Below are 16,873 nucleotides of genomic sequence, written 5' to 3' on the forward strand. Positions count from 1 at the left end.
CTTTAGAACATAAAATAGTTCCTTTAAAAAAAAAAAGTGAATTACTCTGAAGGTGAGCTCTAGGGTGAATTTCAATGGTCTATAAATCCACCAAGGAAAGAGCCTATGGCAACTGGCCTTTAGTGTTTAATTCTGCATCTGAGAAGGGCACAGTAGAAATGGGGAAGTCAGTTGAATGGAGTAGACTAACAATAGAGTAAATGCAAAATTTGAACAGGAATACTAACTCATCCTCTCCCATCTTCTAATTTTAGACACTCTTGCTCTAGTATAGTAAAATTCAGGAAGGTATAAAGTAAATCTCTCAAAAGATACAAAAAACTTTTTTCAATTGCCACGACATTCAAGAATCTATTCCACCTCATCTTTGTTCTTATATTGTCTCTTCCTGAAATCTAACATTCTTTATGGGTTCCATTCTTCCCTCCTGAAATATATTCCATATATGTTCCTACTTCTAACAGAATAGAAGAAACCTTTGTGTTTTTTTTTTCAGTCAATGTATAACTAACTGATAGTTTCACTAATACCCAGCACTGTGCTAGGCCATGCAGAGAATGAGAAAAGAAATGTAGGGTTCCTTATGCATAGAGCAGAGTGTCTCTCGGGGCAGAATGACCTGGTTTAATTTTACGTATCCACTTATCAGCTCTGTGACCTTGAGTAAATAATTTGGTGTGTGTGTGTGTGTGTGTGTGTGTGTGTGTGTGTGTGTGTTTTGCAGACTGTGATATCTAACTCTTAGCAGTAGAGTAAGGATGATGTGATACACTATATTAAACCATCTCTACTACATACCCGGTAAAGGCACTCTAAATCTCAGTTTCCTTCCTTTTCTACTCTTTCTTGAAGAAGTCTGTAAGCAGTCAGTAAAAAGTAGGATGTTACCACTCAAGTGAAACTGGATTTAAATCCCAGTTTCTCTACTTAGTAGCTATGTGATCGCAGGCTTTTTTTGTCTGAGCCTCAATTTTAATCTGTCAAATAGGGAGAAAATACATCCCTACATGCTAAGATTGCTTTGGGGATTAAATGAGAGAGCCCACCTAAAGTAGGAAACACATACCTGACTCAATAAATGAAGCTATTATTATTTATATTATTAGAGAAAAGACATGAAATTAAAGAACAATTAAGGGCCAACTAAATCACTTAAATCACCTGTTACAGATTGAAAGCCCGAAGTTCGTAAAAGATGGAGGTGAATGGGGGAGAGGTTGGCTGGGGTTTGGGACATCACTGAAAAGAGGCAGGAGTTGAGATTTGGGGATGACTGGACACCCAGTTTTTATTTACTTGTTTGTTTGTTTGTTCTGTTTTATTTGGCAAATGCAGAGAGGAAAGGAAAAGCATGATCAAAGGTGAAGTAGAGGCACTTAACTTGGAACATATGGGACATTACAGAAAAGGCAACTGGAGCCACAGAGGTCAGTGAGGACGGTAAAAGGAAAATCTGACGGGCTAAGCAGGGTGGCTCCAGACTCCAGGGGCCCATGAGATCCCCTGTCAGGCAGCTTAACCCTGGGTGGGCAGGCAGGAGAGAACTGCAGGGGGAGGGTGGGCCAGAGCATGCTGCATCACAACTGTGATGTAGGAAATTTGCAAATAATATGCTGCAGGATACCACCAGGGGTCCCGTGGTCCTGCGAAAGTACTCCCTTTCTCTAGGATGAGGCAGTTCCTCCTAACGGCATTGTGCTTGGAGGGAAATGTGAATGCTTTAGTCAGACAGCTGGGGTTTGAACTGGCTGCCCCACCTTCCATGTGAGGATTTTGGGCAGGCTGCTTAACCTCAGTTTCTACACTCAACAAAATTTAAGGTAAATGACGCTTACCTTATAGGCTGAGGGGAAGAATGAGATCATGTCTGCAAACTGTCTGATACCCAGTAGTTGTTCAACGAATGTTCTTAGGACTTAAACTTTGTTAGCTAACATCATTCCAGTGATCCTAGAAAACCTGGCTCAGTATCAGTTTTTTTTCTATCAGTAAAATAAAATGCCACTCATAAATAGAATTAGAATAGTTTATTAATATGACTATATAGACAGTTAACAAGCTGTTTCAAAATAGAAAAAAATAACGATCAAAGAATCTGTCCACTAAAATAGAAATATTGGTCTTCTAATAGTAGGCATTGATTCAGCCATAAAGCCCCAATTATTCTGTGTTTTAAAAGAGCTTGTCAATCAGGGTTCCATAGCATGCCAAGAGCTACCAAGGCACTGGAAATGTTCTAGTTTTTAAATTGAATAATGACTACATAGGTCTATTTTTAGTCTACCTTACTAAGGTATAATTTATATACAACAAAATGCACCCATTTTAAGTACAGAGTTTTATGAGTGCTGACAAATGCACACACCTGTGCACTCACCATTGCAATCACAACACAGAATGTTTCCATCATACCTTGTGCTTCCCCGCACAATCACCTCCCTAGCCCCAGGCCCAGCTTCCTACCTACTTACTCTCTATTCCTATGTCTATTTTACTATCATGATTTAAATCAGTGTACATTTTGTATAGAGTCTTTTCTATGTGTGCTATATTTCAAAATTTAAAAATGAATGCTATATTATGCCCACTAAAATTAATGGCCAATGCCAAAGACCTCCCCATGAGGGTTTCTTAGTGTGAAAATAAAAAAAAAAATAAAAAAAGAGAAACCAGTCAAGCACTATCATTCCTTCAAAGGACAGCAGTGTGGGGGCAGGTGAAGAGATGAGCAGGATAAGTTGTTCGATTCAGGACCCGATCTGACACTAACTGGATGGGGGTATGGGAAAGTCGCTTTACTTTTTTTTTTTTCCTCTATTTCAGTTTATTCTCTCTTTCCCACACATTTTTGAAGGATTTTATTAACAAAAGAATTTAATACTTATCTACAATAATAGTAGAAGAAGAAAACAAAATGAAAAATTTAAACTTGCTTAAGGATTATCAACCATGTTGTGTTCAGATAAACAAGTTGCTTCTTTAAGGCTAGAATGAGAAAACAAGTATAAACTGGAGATAGCTACTTTCAGACACTATGCTAAAATGAGTGACAAATTCTCCAACCTATGTATAACCAGCGGGCAGAAATGTCTCACTCATAGTAACTGCCACTCTCTTAATCTTCACCAAGTCTTTCTTTTTCTCTAACTATAATTACACTTTTAATCATCTGCTGAACCCATCTGGCCCATAACCAATCTTGGCTAAATCATGTCTTCTGAGTATCCTGAACCTGCTCCTTAGCAATTCAGAATTTTCTGGAAAAAGTCATGTAACATTGTTGACTGACACCACTATGAATGTCATTTCAGTTTTTTCACAACAGATGGTGTCTATGGTCCCATATAAGTGAGAGACCATATAATCTGTCACCCAAATCGGGATGTGTTAAAAGGAAGGGCTATTGTTCATTAGGCCAATATAGCAAGAGCTATAAATCAGACTGTCCTCAGCAAACCCAGACTTAAGATGCTGCTACTTATGAGTGTCTTTTAATAGAACCTCTGGGGATGTCCACAGTAGCCTATGCTTCTCCTGAAAAGTCAAAGAGTATCACGTAAAATTACAAAAAATGATGTATCTAAAATCTGATGTCTTTGATTCAAAGGTGATGGGACTTGCCCACGCCATGTGGTATCACGAGATCATGGGCAAAGCTGCCTGGCTACCAGAATAGAGAAGGGGTCTGAGACACTGGGACACACACCGAAACTGCGAAACCACTTTAGAAGGAACCACGCAGCCTGACTCTGAAGGCACTTAGCTGGGTTATCCTGTCTTTGTCACTCACTCTCTAAGAGGCAGACATTAAGGACTCTATCAGGGTACATTACTTCAGAATTCCCACTGTGCGAATTTGATATTGAGAAACCAAGTCTTCATTAACATATCGATTCCAAGGACTTTGCGGGTGGAGGTAGGAAGCTGCCAACTGAATTTCATGAAATACATCAGACTTAGGCACATTAGCACTCATAAAGTTATAGCATGGCACCCTTTAAAATAGTGCATAGATACAAGAAAACGTTAATTACAAATATCTGAACAAACCACAGCTAAGCATTTATTACAAGGCTATTACCACTGGAATGATTGGTACAACTAAAATTAACTTTGATTTATCGGGGCTTTCTAAAGAACAGAAAAAAAAAACACATAATTGCCTTAAATTACATACAGAGATTATCATCCACACCTTCAAGGGAACTGCGCAAAGAGAGATCTATTTGCTTTAAATTGCACAATCAGATTCCTTTGAATTACATCAATTTGCATACACAAAAAATTTTGGTTATTTAGCCATAAACCATGCTGACATTTTAGCCAAAATGGGCTACCATGCTATTTATTTCATTTACAAAATTGTAAAAGCAATTAGTTACGGTATTGAAGAATTTTCACCATAAAATCAAATGCATTTTTATAAATCAAATCAATAACTACTTAATAAAACAGCTTTTAGGATGTAAGCACTCGTACTACAAGGGCAGTATTCTAGAAAGTAAACTACTTGGTCACTTACCCAAGGGCCATTCATTCATTTTTCACTGGAGGGAATAAAGTCTAGTAAATCTTAAATTAAATAGCCTGTTCAATTAGGTTACACATCATTAGTCTAAGAAAATTTTATATCAAAAATAAAACCCCAAATATATAGTTATATTTTTAAATAACAGACACCTTGGGGGAATTTTTAAAATTGCCGCTTGCTTTAAACCACAGTTCTTGGAAATTACAAACAGGATTAGGACTGAACTCCTGTACATCTCCTCTGGTCCGTTCCTCTAGCTCTAAATATTCAGTGACACCATCAGAGAGCACGGCAGAGACTCAAGCACTTCCACTAGGGCTCTGATTCCAGTTTTGGCTCAGTCTTTTCTGGACCTACAAACATACTCAGGTTGCCTAACTGATAAGTTTCCTTCTTGGCAAGAATGCTATCTGCCTTGCAAGGTAGTTTCGAGTAGAGGGAGAGGAAACATTCTGAAGGACTCTGGACCCAGATGGTGTCCCCCGTCAGTTTCCCCATCAGTAACTTCTGGGGGATATGGGACCTATCGCAAGGCTTTTAATGAATCAACTTCTGATCAAAGTTCAAAATAAATGCTGGCTGCCAGGAAAACAGTGGGAAAAGAAGAGATACATTTAAATGTATATTTTTATTCTTAAATCTTTGCCTCCTCATAAACATTTTCTCAATTCTTATAGAAAAATTAATAGCTACATATCTTTAGAGCAGTTGCCAAGAACATACAAAGATTCACAAATTGTTCTTTGCTAAGAGCATAAAAAGGTGATTAACTTACTTATTTTACTCCGGAAAACCTATTAAATCAATGGCAGGACTCTTGCAGAGGACAGAGCTGCACTCCAAGCGCTCTTCTGAGTCCCTGGACCCTCCTTCACGCGGCCCTGATTCCAGGCCCAAAACAAGCCTTGATCCCCAGCAACCTTCTCCTGAATACACAGTTTTGCGCCAGAATATGGCTCCTCATTTTCCACTGGGAGAATCCTAATCTCATTTTTCTCGATCAGCCTTGTTCTCCTTAGGATTGTTTTGTCCTGATAAAATCAAATCAGACCTAAGAACACTGTTAGACTGAGGAATGAATGGAAACTGCATGAAACTCAGATGCAGTCCTGGCTCAACCACTTACTAAGCAACATAACCCAAGGAAAATCATTTCACCATCTAGTCTGGGTTTCCTCACATGTAATTTAGCTCAATATTTAGAGCTGGAATAATAAAAGCCTCCTACACTACCATCCTCCAAAGACTGTCAAAAATGTCACACTACTTCTAGGACTTTAACTAGTCTTTTTGTGCCTTATAAGATTGAATCTCTTTTCTAAAGATAATAATGGCAAACGTCAGTGCCAGGCATTGGCCTTAGCACTTTACACATACATTTATCCACTTATTCTTCACAATAATCCTATTATTATCCCTCATTTTATGATGAAGAACTAAAGCACAGGGAGGTTAAGTATTAGCCATGCCCTGGTAGAGCCTGGACTAAGACCCACCACAATCTGTGCCCTTTGCCACTGTGCGAATGATACACTTACAACTTCCAATAATTTATTTTCCTGAAAAACTCTAGGAGACATAATGCCATGGGAATCTAGGAAGGCAAGTGACATCTATTGATCACTCACTCTGTTGATCACAACCTGAATTCTGCACCTCCGTACTTCATGAATCATCCCAACAATCCTGGGTGGGAGAGAGTATGACTTTTAACAAAGTTCAGGGAGATTCATTCACTAACTTGCTTCAAGTTCTAAAATTAATAAATAGGAAAGATAGCATATAAAAATATATAAAAATTAAGTAGGGAAGTGTTTAAATTCCCACCCACCTCCCTCAGCAGGCCTCTACTGAGACAGATCTTCCTCTGCTTGGAGGCCTCGCTGAGTCCCAGAGCTGACCCCACTGACTTATGCTGACCCTTACTCTCCACACAAGTGAGATGAGATCCTCAATCTACTCGACCCACTGGCCAAGGGGCTTGGAGGAGGAGAGAACTTTCTGACCTTGGGTTGGAACGGCGGAAAGTGAGAGACTTATCCCCAAGAGGCAGGAGCTTCATTCACAGCCTGACCCCGAGATCTCCAAATTCAGAAGTTCATGCCAGAACTGAGGTTGCATTTTGTCATACATAACAAAATGTTAGAGTCCTACAGCATATACCCTCTGGAATTGGCTTTTTTGACTTAGCATAATTCCCTGGAGATTCTTCTAAATTGTTGTCTATATCAATAGTGCATTCCTTTATATTCCTGAGTGGTGTTTCATAGTATGGGGGTACCACAGTTTATTTAACCACTTACTGGCTGTAAGACCTCTGTGCTGTTTCTGGTTTGGGACCACTTCAAATAAAGCTGCTATGAATATAGAAAGAAAGAAGAATAAGAGGGGGGGGGGAGGGAGGGAGGGAGGGGAAGGAAGGAAGGAAGGAAGGAAGGAAGGAAGGAAGGAAGGAAGGAAGGAAGGAAGGAAGGAAGGACCAATTAACACAAAGACTCATCTCTGCTAAGGTTAAACTGAAGGTTTGTGAGAGAACCAAACCACCACTTACCAGTTTATTTCCACATGAAAATGCATTCCAAGTTATAAGAAAAACCTTGCTATGAAAGATTGTGGTACACCTCTGGTGTGTGAGATGGGGGCTACCCACAAACCTCTGAGTATTTGGAATCCAATTAACATAGGGCCCAGACATGTCCCCAAAACCACACGCAGTAAAATCCTGAACTAACACATTTAATCTGTAACCACCATTAGTTTTATATCTTATTTTCCCCAGCTTTGGACCAGAGGTGATTAGGCATCTTCCACATGGCTGGTCTGGGTGAGTTTGACCTGGGAACTCTATGGAGGGCGGGAGATCTTCTGCCCATCCCAATGCTGCCTCCTGGCTCCACAGAAACTTCCTTTGGTGTGAGGCTACGAGACTGGCACTGGCTCAGGTGACCATTGTCCTGCTGTGTGACCTTAGCCAAATGACTTAAGCTCTCTGGGCCTCAGTGTCCTCAGCTATTAAATAAAAGAGAGACGTGAATGGATAGCTTCTAAATATCTAAACTCCCTCTTAAGACTACAATAGTCAAGAAAGGCATTTCAGAGGCAGATGAATTTGAACCAGATACAGGAAGTTGGGTGGAACCTCAATAAAAGCTAGAAGAGATTGAAGTTACTGAGCTCCAACCACAATTAAAACAAACAGCAAAAATTAAATGAGGTACTACATACATTACATATTTAATACATATATTTACATATAAATCAGTTGGAACAACACCTGGTACAGCGAAAGCACTTGATAACATTACCTACTGTAATTATGATCATTGTCCTCACAACAACTCTGCTAAGTACATAGTTATTAGCATTTTACAGGTAAGGAAACTGATGCTCAGGGTTTATCCAGTCATGGCGACACAGTTTATAATCGACAAAGCCAACATTTGGACACAGGTCTTCGAGGTTCAAGAGACCTGATTTTTAATCTCTAAGAGATACTGATGGAAGAAGAGCAAAGAAAGTCCCTTTGGCTAAAGGTTGAAAGGCTTTGTCTGCAAATGACACTTGTTAGTGAGAATACCACACGAGTACTTTAAAATATATTATTTCCTTAATCCTTATGTAATTCTGAAAAGTAGGACTATGTTTCTGTAATCATCCACATCTCACACATGATAGGTGCTCAAAAACTGTTTAATTCTATTTTATTGGCTAATTTCAATAAAATCCCTACCATGTCCTTAAGAGTTCATTACAACTCACTTGACCCCTGGATATAACACTGGTTATCAAACACTTGCAAATGTTGGTGAGAAGCCACCTCACCTTTGTTTTAACTACTGAAAGAAAAGAACGACTAGGGACCTGCCAAACAATAACCATGAAGTTTTCTAAATTTATGAGAGGTAGTAAGAAGGTAAGGGGACCCAGACAAGCCAGAGTCACCCATTTTTAAGTGTACAGGTGGCTCCTTCCCCATTTCACATGCATATGCTTAGCAGCATTTACTGAGCCCAGGTAGAAGCAGCATAAGTGTTGTGATAGATCCTGGGGATGGGATGGTGAACAAGAGAGGCCTGAAAGGCAGCCCTGAACTGGCAGAGTCAGACTGCCCAGGGCTAGGGGGAGGAGCTGTAGCTGCCAGCCCCACCGGGGGTGAGTGTGTGCTGGGACTGAACTGTGAACCCATAAATTCATGTGGAAACCCTAACTCCTAGTACCTCAGAATATGACTGTATCTGGAGATCAGGACTTTAAAGTCAGAATTAAGATTAAATGAGCTCCTATGGGTGGGACCTCATCCAGTATGACTGATGTTCTTTTATTTTATTTATTTATTTTTCATGGTGATACTGGTTGATGAAATCCAATGTTTCAGATGTATACTTTAACAGTAAGGCATATATATATATATATATATATATATATATATATATATATATATATATTTACACTGTGTTTATCTCCCATAGTTAGATTTCTTTCTGTCACCACATATTTGACCCCTTTTACCCCATCTGCCTCCCCTGATGTTCTTATAAGAAGAGGTATCTGGACCCACAGAGACACTAGGGACACAGGCACAGAGGAAAGGCCATACGAACACACAGGGAGAAGGCGGCCATCTACAAGCTAAAGGGAGATACCTCAAGAGAAACCAGCCCTGCTGACGCCTGGACTCTCAGCCTCCAGAACGGCCAGAAATAAATTTCTGTTGTTTAAGCCACCCAATCTGTGGTGTTGTGTTATGGCAGCCCGAGCCAACTAACAACTAATGCAGTGGGTGATGTTAAGAAGTAAAAAGATGTCACGTGAGAAAAAATAAGGTCGCAGATCAACAAAGTGTGCATGGGTAGGGATGGTGTCTTAACAGATCCAAGATGAGACTGACAGTGGGGCTGTGAATAGGAAAGAGGAGACAGAATAATCCACTGGTTCATATCTAGCACTTTCTATGACAGGCATAGAGGACATTAAAAAAATAAATTAAAAAAAAGCCCTGCCTAGCCAGAATTCGCAGGCCAGTAAGGGAGGGAAGAGCTTAAACATGGGGAAAGTACCAAAAGAGGAAGGCAATAATTTAAAAAAAAAAAAGTCATAAGGAAATAACACAAAGATGCCTTAAGGCTGTGCATGATTCAGCGCTCAGATCCATAAGGAGGGGCTGGCAGGGAGCCTGTGTGTTGTGAGCAGGCTTGGGGACTGGACAAAATGAGAGTGGGTTAATTAGAATTTTACAAGTCAGGACCAAGGGCGAAGTGCAGAAAATGACCTGGAAAAGTAAAATGAAGGCAATCTAGAGGAAGGCCAAATCAGGCAGTCTGTGGATGATGCTATATTTGAACTTGTCGCTGTTGCCTGCAGAGATAAAGTGAGTCAAATCAGAGCTAAGCCAACAGAATCAGGTCAGACGTATTGATGCTGCTCCCAACGCTGTATAGCCTCAACATCAAAAGTATAAAATATTAGAGGAAGACACTGTGTAGCAAAAACTCCATGTCTTGCAATGTAGGATCAGCTTTCAAAAACAAGGCCACAGGAGAAGCCAGAGGATTAAAAGAAAAAAGAAAAAAAAAAAACTAAGATGGGACTTTTTTCTCACCATTTAGGGAGAACAGTGAAGAAGAAAGTCAAGACTCACTGATTTGGAGGGCTCCTGGCCCTGTTTCATCTCCAGAGTCTTAGGTCCCCTTCAGCAGAAACTGAGGAAACACAGGAGAAGGGTGAACAGCAAACATCAGGGAACTTTCCAAAACTGTATAGCCTGACCCTGGTGATTTAAAAATGTCTTGGAAGAGTTTCAGGTACCGTAAATTGAGCTGGCTCAGTGTCAACACCATATTAACAAAGGAGCAGTAAATAAATAATTCTCGACAAGTAAAAACATATATATATTTGTTTTGCAAATCAAACATTGTTCTTTTCCAAAAATTTTTTTTTCTTTTTTTCCCCCACCTATATTTTCTGCTTTATGACCAGTTAAGGAGGGTGTGGCTGGGGAAAACCATGAACATATACAGATATCTGACTATAAGAGCATTTCTCTTCTATTGCATTGCTCGAGTAACCAAGGGAAGTCCGATATTCTCACCATTTGTCAACTTTCTGTTCATGTTAACAATCTCATTTTATTTTTGAGCTACTTCGTGGGAACAGATGGCTTCTAAATGTATGATTACAGTATGTGGAAACAACACTAGTGAACTCTTAAATTATGACGACGAAAACACAGGTGTGCTTCAAGTTTGCATCTGTATTGGTAGGTCTAGTTTCCCTAAACTATGGCTTACTTAGATTCTGACCTTTCTTTTTTATTTCTTTACTTTTCTTGCCTTATTATTATTTTTTTGATTAAACAATTTACCAAAAAGCCTATCTGAAATATCATAGCAACTGAAAATTCTGGTGCATAAAAACTTTCACACAACAAAAAAATAACAATAACAGAAGCCTCTAGACTTCCTGAGTCATACATAAATAAAAGCATCAGATACATAAATATAGTTGGATTTTATGTCTTACAGCCTTAAACCTTTTATGATAGATTACAATTTTATAATTACAAATAAAAAGTGTAATTAGCACCAACTTGCCTTAATTTCAACAACTAACACAATCACTGAAAGTGTTCACAAAGGGTGATCTTGGTGGATTTGCCAGATCCGTGCACCAGCTAGTTTACCCTTCTGTCTATGACAAAAATCAAATTTTCCAAAAAAAAGAAACCACATCTGGAAAGTAGCATCACAAGCACTTTTTTGTGAGGCAAAGTTAAAAGCTCAAGTTATGTAACCCGACTGATGAACCCACTTAAGTAGAGTTAATAGCATTTCTGCCACTTAAATTGCCAAATCTCTGGAAAAGCATTCTGAATATAGTACCTGAGAGATGACTTTGGGGAGATATTAAAAGAAAGTAAATGCTGCCCACTCTAAACATAAAAAATCTTTATATCTGTATCTATATTGACAGATGATAAATGATAGATAGATACATAGATACATAAATGACAGATAAATAAATGATAAGAAGGAGAGGAGACAAGTATATACACAAAAGAGAGAAACAACTTATGTTTAAATAAGCAATGAAGTTGAGTAAAAAGATAGAAAAAATCTTTGTACACGCTATGAGGAAAGCAAGAGCAAAAGGAAATTGACCTCCGAACTGATCAACATGAACATGGATTTCAAAAGGTATGTACCCTTTAAATGCTTATACCAAAGAACTGCTAAACCGCAGCATGAAAAATTTAAATTTACAACATAACTCAAAAAAAATTTTAGTAAATTATTTAATTAAAGTTTAAAATAGTGGGTTGTGCCAAATTTTGTCCTAACAATATACATTCAACAAAAATCAAATAAAATGTTGCCGTGACTGACAGACTATCCAGCAGAATCATTTCAATGAAGGTCAAACCTTGGTCGGTCCTTTATAAATTGGCACAAACTAAAAATTCCCGAAGGTTTTGTGACCTATCATTGTATGCTATTATTCTAAAAACATAATTAGTGTGTTCCTGCCTTTTCAATAAAGAATAGCCTATAACGCAAGCAAGGAGAATAGTAGTTTGTCTGTAGAGACTATACATGAGCCACCATACATATTGTCTTAGTTATTCTAAAAGCTTTTACTACTAGGATTCTTCTACACCTTAACAAGGAGGAAATTGATCAACAGAAGAAAAAAATAACAATAGGAAGAAAAAGGATATGACTAATTGTTTATGAATGGAGAACTACTTGGAATACATGTAATGAAAATAGGCATTTATATGGTAGTGACTACCACAATAAATGACAGTCACAGCAATAACTAATAAATTTAATTCAATAACGGAAAAATAATTTAAAACTAGATATAACTATGAAAGAACATACATTTTAAGTATGCAATTTCAAAAGTGTCATTAACATTTGTAATGAAAAATGTTCATGGCCAAAATTATGAAATAGAACAAGTTTTTCAGAACAAATAGATTTCTTTATCAAGTCCCATGTGAATTCCAATGACTGAAGTCTTAATATCCCAAGGATTCAGTTTCTATAGGATGAGAGTGGGGCGAGGGAAGTCAGTCTTCAGTAGATAAGCCTGCCCACAAATGTCAAGAAGATTCTTTGAATGTGTACAGACATTTGAGAGAGCTAGCTCAGACTAGAGCGTTAGTCCTGTTACAGGCTAACAAATCCCAGGCCTCAGCCATCTCCAGAGCTCCCAAATAAAGGGCCAAAGAGCCCTGTGCTCTGTTACCCATTCTATAGTGACAGTCGGCTGGGAGCACATGTCCGAGGCACAGGCTTAAATGCCCTCTTTTATTGTTTTATTCACAGATCTCAGACTGTTAGATTTTCACTCCACATTTTCGAACCATCTTTCCAATCACCAAATGTTCATAGGCACTTCTATCTAAAATGTCTAACTCCTACAAAATCTGACCCAAATCCCACCTCTGCTATGAAAAGTCTTTCCTAGTCAGCTTAACTGAAATGGCCATTTCCTCTGAATCTTGCAGACAATGTCTATCTGTACTATTTGGCACCTCACCTTGACTTGCCTGTGGGCTCCCCTGGCTTACTGGAGCTGCTTGCTTCTTCTGCATTCCTGCCTGTCCTACCTACCGCACCCTGCACTGGCACATGCAGGAACTCAATGAATATTTTTATGCTGCATTTGTATATTCCTGCCTGGGTAAGCTCTTCATTTCCTATACTGTCTTTCCTGCTTCCAGTCACCTCAAAGATATTGGCAAGGATATATTCTACCCTCTCCTTAATGAGACTAACTTTTAACAACTGTTCTGCACACCAAGTCCAATGGTTTCCTGTTCATTTTCTAGAACCTCCTGCAATTAGCCTAAGAGAGATACTTTCTTTTCTTATTCATTCTTTTCAATCTGTTGTATTTCAGATAAATTTTGAACTTCTTCATCCCCAAATGATCCACATATTGGTGCAATTTTTATCAGGCCTAATTTTATGCACAGTTTATATTTATTGCTAGTCACCAGTTGCGCTGTTGTTGCAAGCCACCTCAAGTCACCTTTAATACAAGGTAGCATGTATATTACTATAACAAAGATATTATAACTATACCATAACTCTTCCTACTCATCCTGCAAAATCAATTTCTTCATTATCTCCCCATCCCCCTCCAACTAGAATGAAAACTATAAGCAGAGGTCACACAGCAGGAGGTGAGTGGCCATGAGGTGAAGTTTCATCTGTATTTGCAGCCAGAATCACAGCCTCAGCTCCACCTCAGATCATCAAACATTAGATTCTCAAATGAGCACCCATCTTTGGTGCCCAAAAAGTTGGGGACTACTGGGATACAGGGATTCTCTGTTGGTCATTGCTGTAGTGCCAGGTGCCTATAACAGTGTCTGTCATTTAGTGATGCTTGGTGGGTATTTATAGAATGAATGTGAGTTGAACGAATGCCCAGACAGCCTCTCAGATTCTGCTCCTCTCTAACCTTTCCCTGCTTAATAGGAATATGGTCAAGGATGTAAAACTGTCAGGGTTCAATCACTGGTTCACCATCTAAATCGGGATACGATTTTGAACACATTATCTGGCTTCTCTTAAATGCAATCTCCCCAGCTGTAAATGAGGCTGTGAATAGGCTTCTAGAGGACTGAGAAGAATAATGCAGATAAAATACTTGTCACACAGCAGGGCACCCACCAAGTACTAATTACGGCTCTTTTATTCACATTTCTCCAGTTCATCCAGTGTCACCTGTGCCACACTTTCTCCCTCTCCCCTGCAAAAACATCAGACCCTGACAACAAAAACTATTCTAACTCAAAAATGAGTAAATAAAAAACAAAATTAAAAAATGAGTAAATCACTAGGTCCAAAGTGAGGGCCTGAGAGTTTTTTTCCTATGAAAAATGTTTTTGCATTTGAGTGACAGTTTAGGTATCTACTGAGTGGCCCTGGGACTCTTTTTGTGTTTACATCTTCCATTCAGATAAGCTACCTTGCCCAAGAGTGCAGTTCTGTGTAGGTGGATGCCAGAACAGGTACTTTTACAAGGCATAAACCAAATGGCCTGTATTGTACAACTGAACAATGAAGAAAATCTTTCTATGTCTCTCCCTATCTTTCAAAATTTATGAAAAAGTGCCCTTTACATCTTAGGTCTTTAAGGGTCTTCATGTGCCATTCTGATTTTAAGAGATATTCTGTAAACTATTAACCCAGGAGAAACCACTATCTTTATTGTCTGTTACTATTCATATTTTCCACTCTACTAGAACTCTTAATATAAAGGAAATGTCAACACTGCAAACCGGAGGTATTTTAACTCTTGCAAATGTCTTTAGAACAAAGGGCAGAATACATTGGCTTTACACCCAAAGATATTTCACAGAAAAAAAACTCTTTAATACATTCAGGTACTCAAATTTCATTTAAAATAGCTGACTACATTAACTATTTTTTACCTTTATTGAGCTGTCTTACGTTTCTACAAAGTTTGGTGACATTCCTCCTCCCATAAAGTAATATTGTTATTTTTTTTGAGAGTTAACATTAAGCCTGAGTTTGAACTCTTTAGAATTTTCTGAGCATGAAACATGTGCAAATGAAGTTTATAATTAAAAACTTACAAAACTCACAACCTAAGCTCACCACAAGCAAGCAAGAGAATGGGAATATCTGTAAGCATTTACCTCACATGGCAAGTTCTTAAATGAAAGATACTGTCCCTGGTTTTAAAAGCACAGGTTTTCTCAAAGAAATGGCAACACAACAGACACATCATGTTCACCCAAGTTTGGAAATAAACAGCATAACTGATGTGGAATAACAACTTTCTAGCCCCCCTACTGAAGGTACAAACGTATGCTATTACTGGTCATGCCAGCTCCATTTTCTGTAGACATATCCAATCCTTTCAGAGTTCACTGTACACTCTGTGGCAAAAGGGGAAATAGAACAGTTTTCTTTTTTTTTTAAGTCAATGTTCCTGGCAATCCTTGGAGTAACTTCCACTTGAGAAAATGTAACTAAGAGGTCCTATCAAGAGACTCTCCAGCTGTTTACAGCTCAACTCTGGAAATACCCTTTTTTTTTTTTTTTTTTTTGCCCACTCCTATCTCTAAATCCTAATTACAAAGTTTAATGACCCTGAAGGGTCCTTTGGCTCCAGAGAACTCAGAATTCTGTCTAAATATTCATTGGGACTCTCTAAATGTTTATTGAATTAAAGGTGGAAGAAAAGGCACTGGAAATCTAGCTCCAAAAGCCAACTACTTCCTCCTGAGACCGACCCTCTTCTCCCGCAAGGGCAAACTGAGAGAGCTGGAACTGGGAGTCCATCCAGCACTCAGGGGGTCTGACACGAAGGCTCACGAAGTTATGACAGCCAGAAGGTCTGAGCAGTGGTTTCAAAATGGGGCACCCACTGCCCTGGGAAATGCTGGACGCTTGCCAAGATAGGAACCCTCTCCGAGGGAGCTGCACCGGGTTACAGAAAACCAAAATCAGTCTGCGGTAGGATCCCGAGGCCTGAATCGCGTTCCACCACCACCTTCCTTCCTGTTTATAGATCCCGCTCTAGCAACTACAACTACCAAAGAGAAAGCTGTCGTCTCAAAAATATGTCAACACATGACATAACTTCAAAAAGCTGGCTGCTCATTGGCGCGAGTTGCAACTTGTCAGACTCATATAGGAAAACCGGCTCACTTTAATTACTTTTAACATGCCATGCTGTCCCTTCAAGGGCCCTCGCAAAGATCGGGTTACTGAGAACTAGGTAACCTCGGTGGTAGGAACCGAACCGCGTGGGCGGTGGGACCAGGAAGCCGACCGCCTGCGGAGCGGCCGCGGATTCTGATTCACAATAGCAGCGGCTCTTGCCTCGCACCCGCGCAGTCGGCGCCAAGCGCTGGATCGCTTGGTGATGCCGCGGAGAGGGCCTCGCGGCACCGCGCGGATGCTCCCGGGTCGGCCAAGGGCGCGCCACCTTTGTCTGAGTTTCCCCACCAGAACGGGCGACGCCCGGACGCCAGGAGGGCTCGCCCGGGTCGACGGCGCAGACGCGGCGCCCAGGTTCGCAGCCCCGCGCCGGGCCCAGGAAGCGGGCGCGGCCGCCTCGAACCTCCCACTCGCACTGCGCGCCCGCGGCGCTCCCGCCAGTCCCGGCCCGGGGCCACTGCCCGGGCCACTGCCGCCTCGGGGCGGGAAGCCAGACACCCGCACTCGCGCCGGCTCCGCGGCGCAGCCCGGCTCTCCCCAGACTTCCCCGCCAGCCAGCCGGCGAGGCGGGGGCCACCGCGCCCTGCGCTGGGCCTCTCCCTCGCCCACGCGGTCCCTTACTCGGGAGAGAACG

The 16,873-nt window shown here is 40.3% G+C and overlaps 1 protein-coding gene across 5 annotated transcripts in view; it reads right to left on the reverse strand.

The window, feature by feature from the left end:
- The window catches only part of LRCH1 (leucine rich repeats and calponin homology domain containing 1), a 180,032-nt gene that overhangs the window by 162,478 nt on the left and 681 nt on the right, over positions 1-16,873 (reverse strand). The window lies entirely within an intron of this gene.

This window comes from Rousettus aegyptiacus, unplaced genomic scaffold, assembly GCF_014176215.1.
Source record: "Rousettus aegyptiacus isolate mRouAeg1 unplaced genomic scaffold, mRouAeg1.p scaffold_m13_p_11, whole genome shotgun sequence".
Classification (NCBI taxonomy): Eukaryota; Metazoa; Chordata; class Mammalia; order Chiroptera; family Pteropodidae; genus Rousettus; species Rousettus aegyptiacus.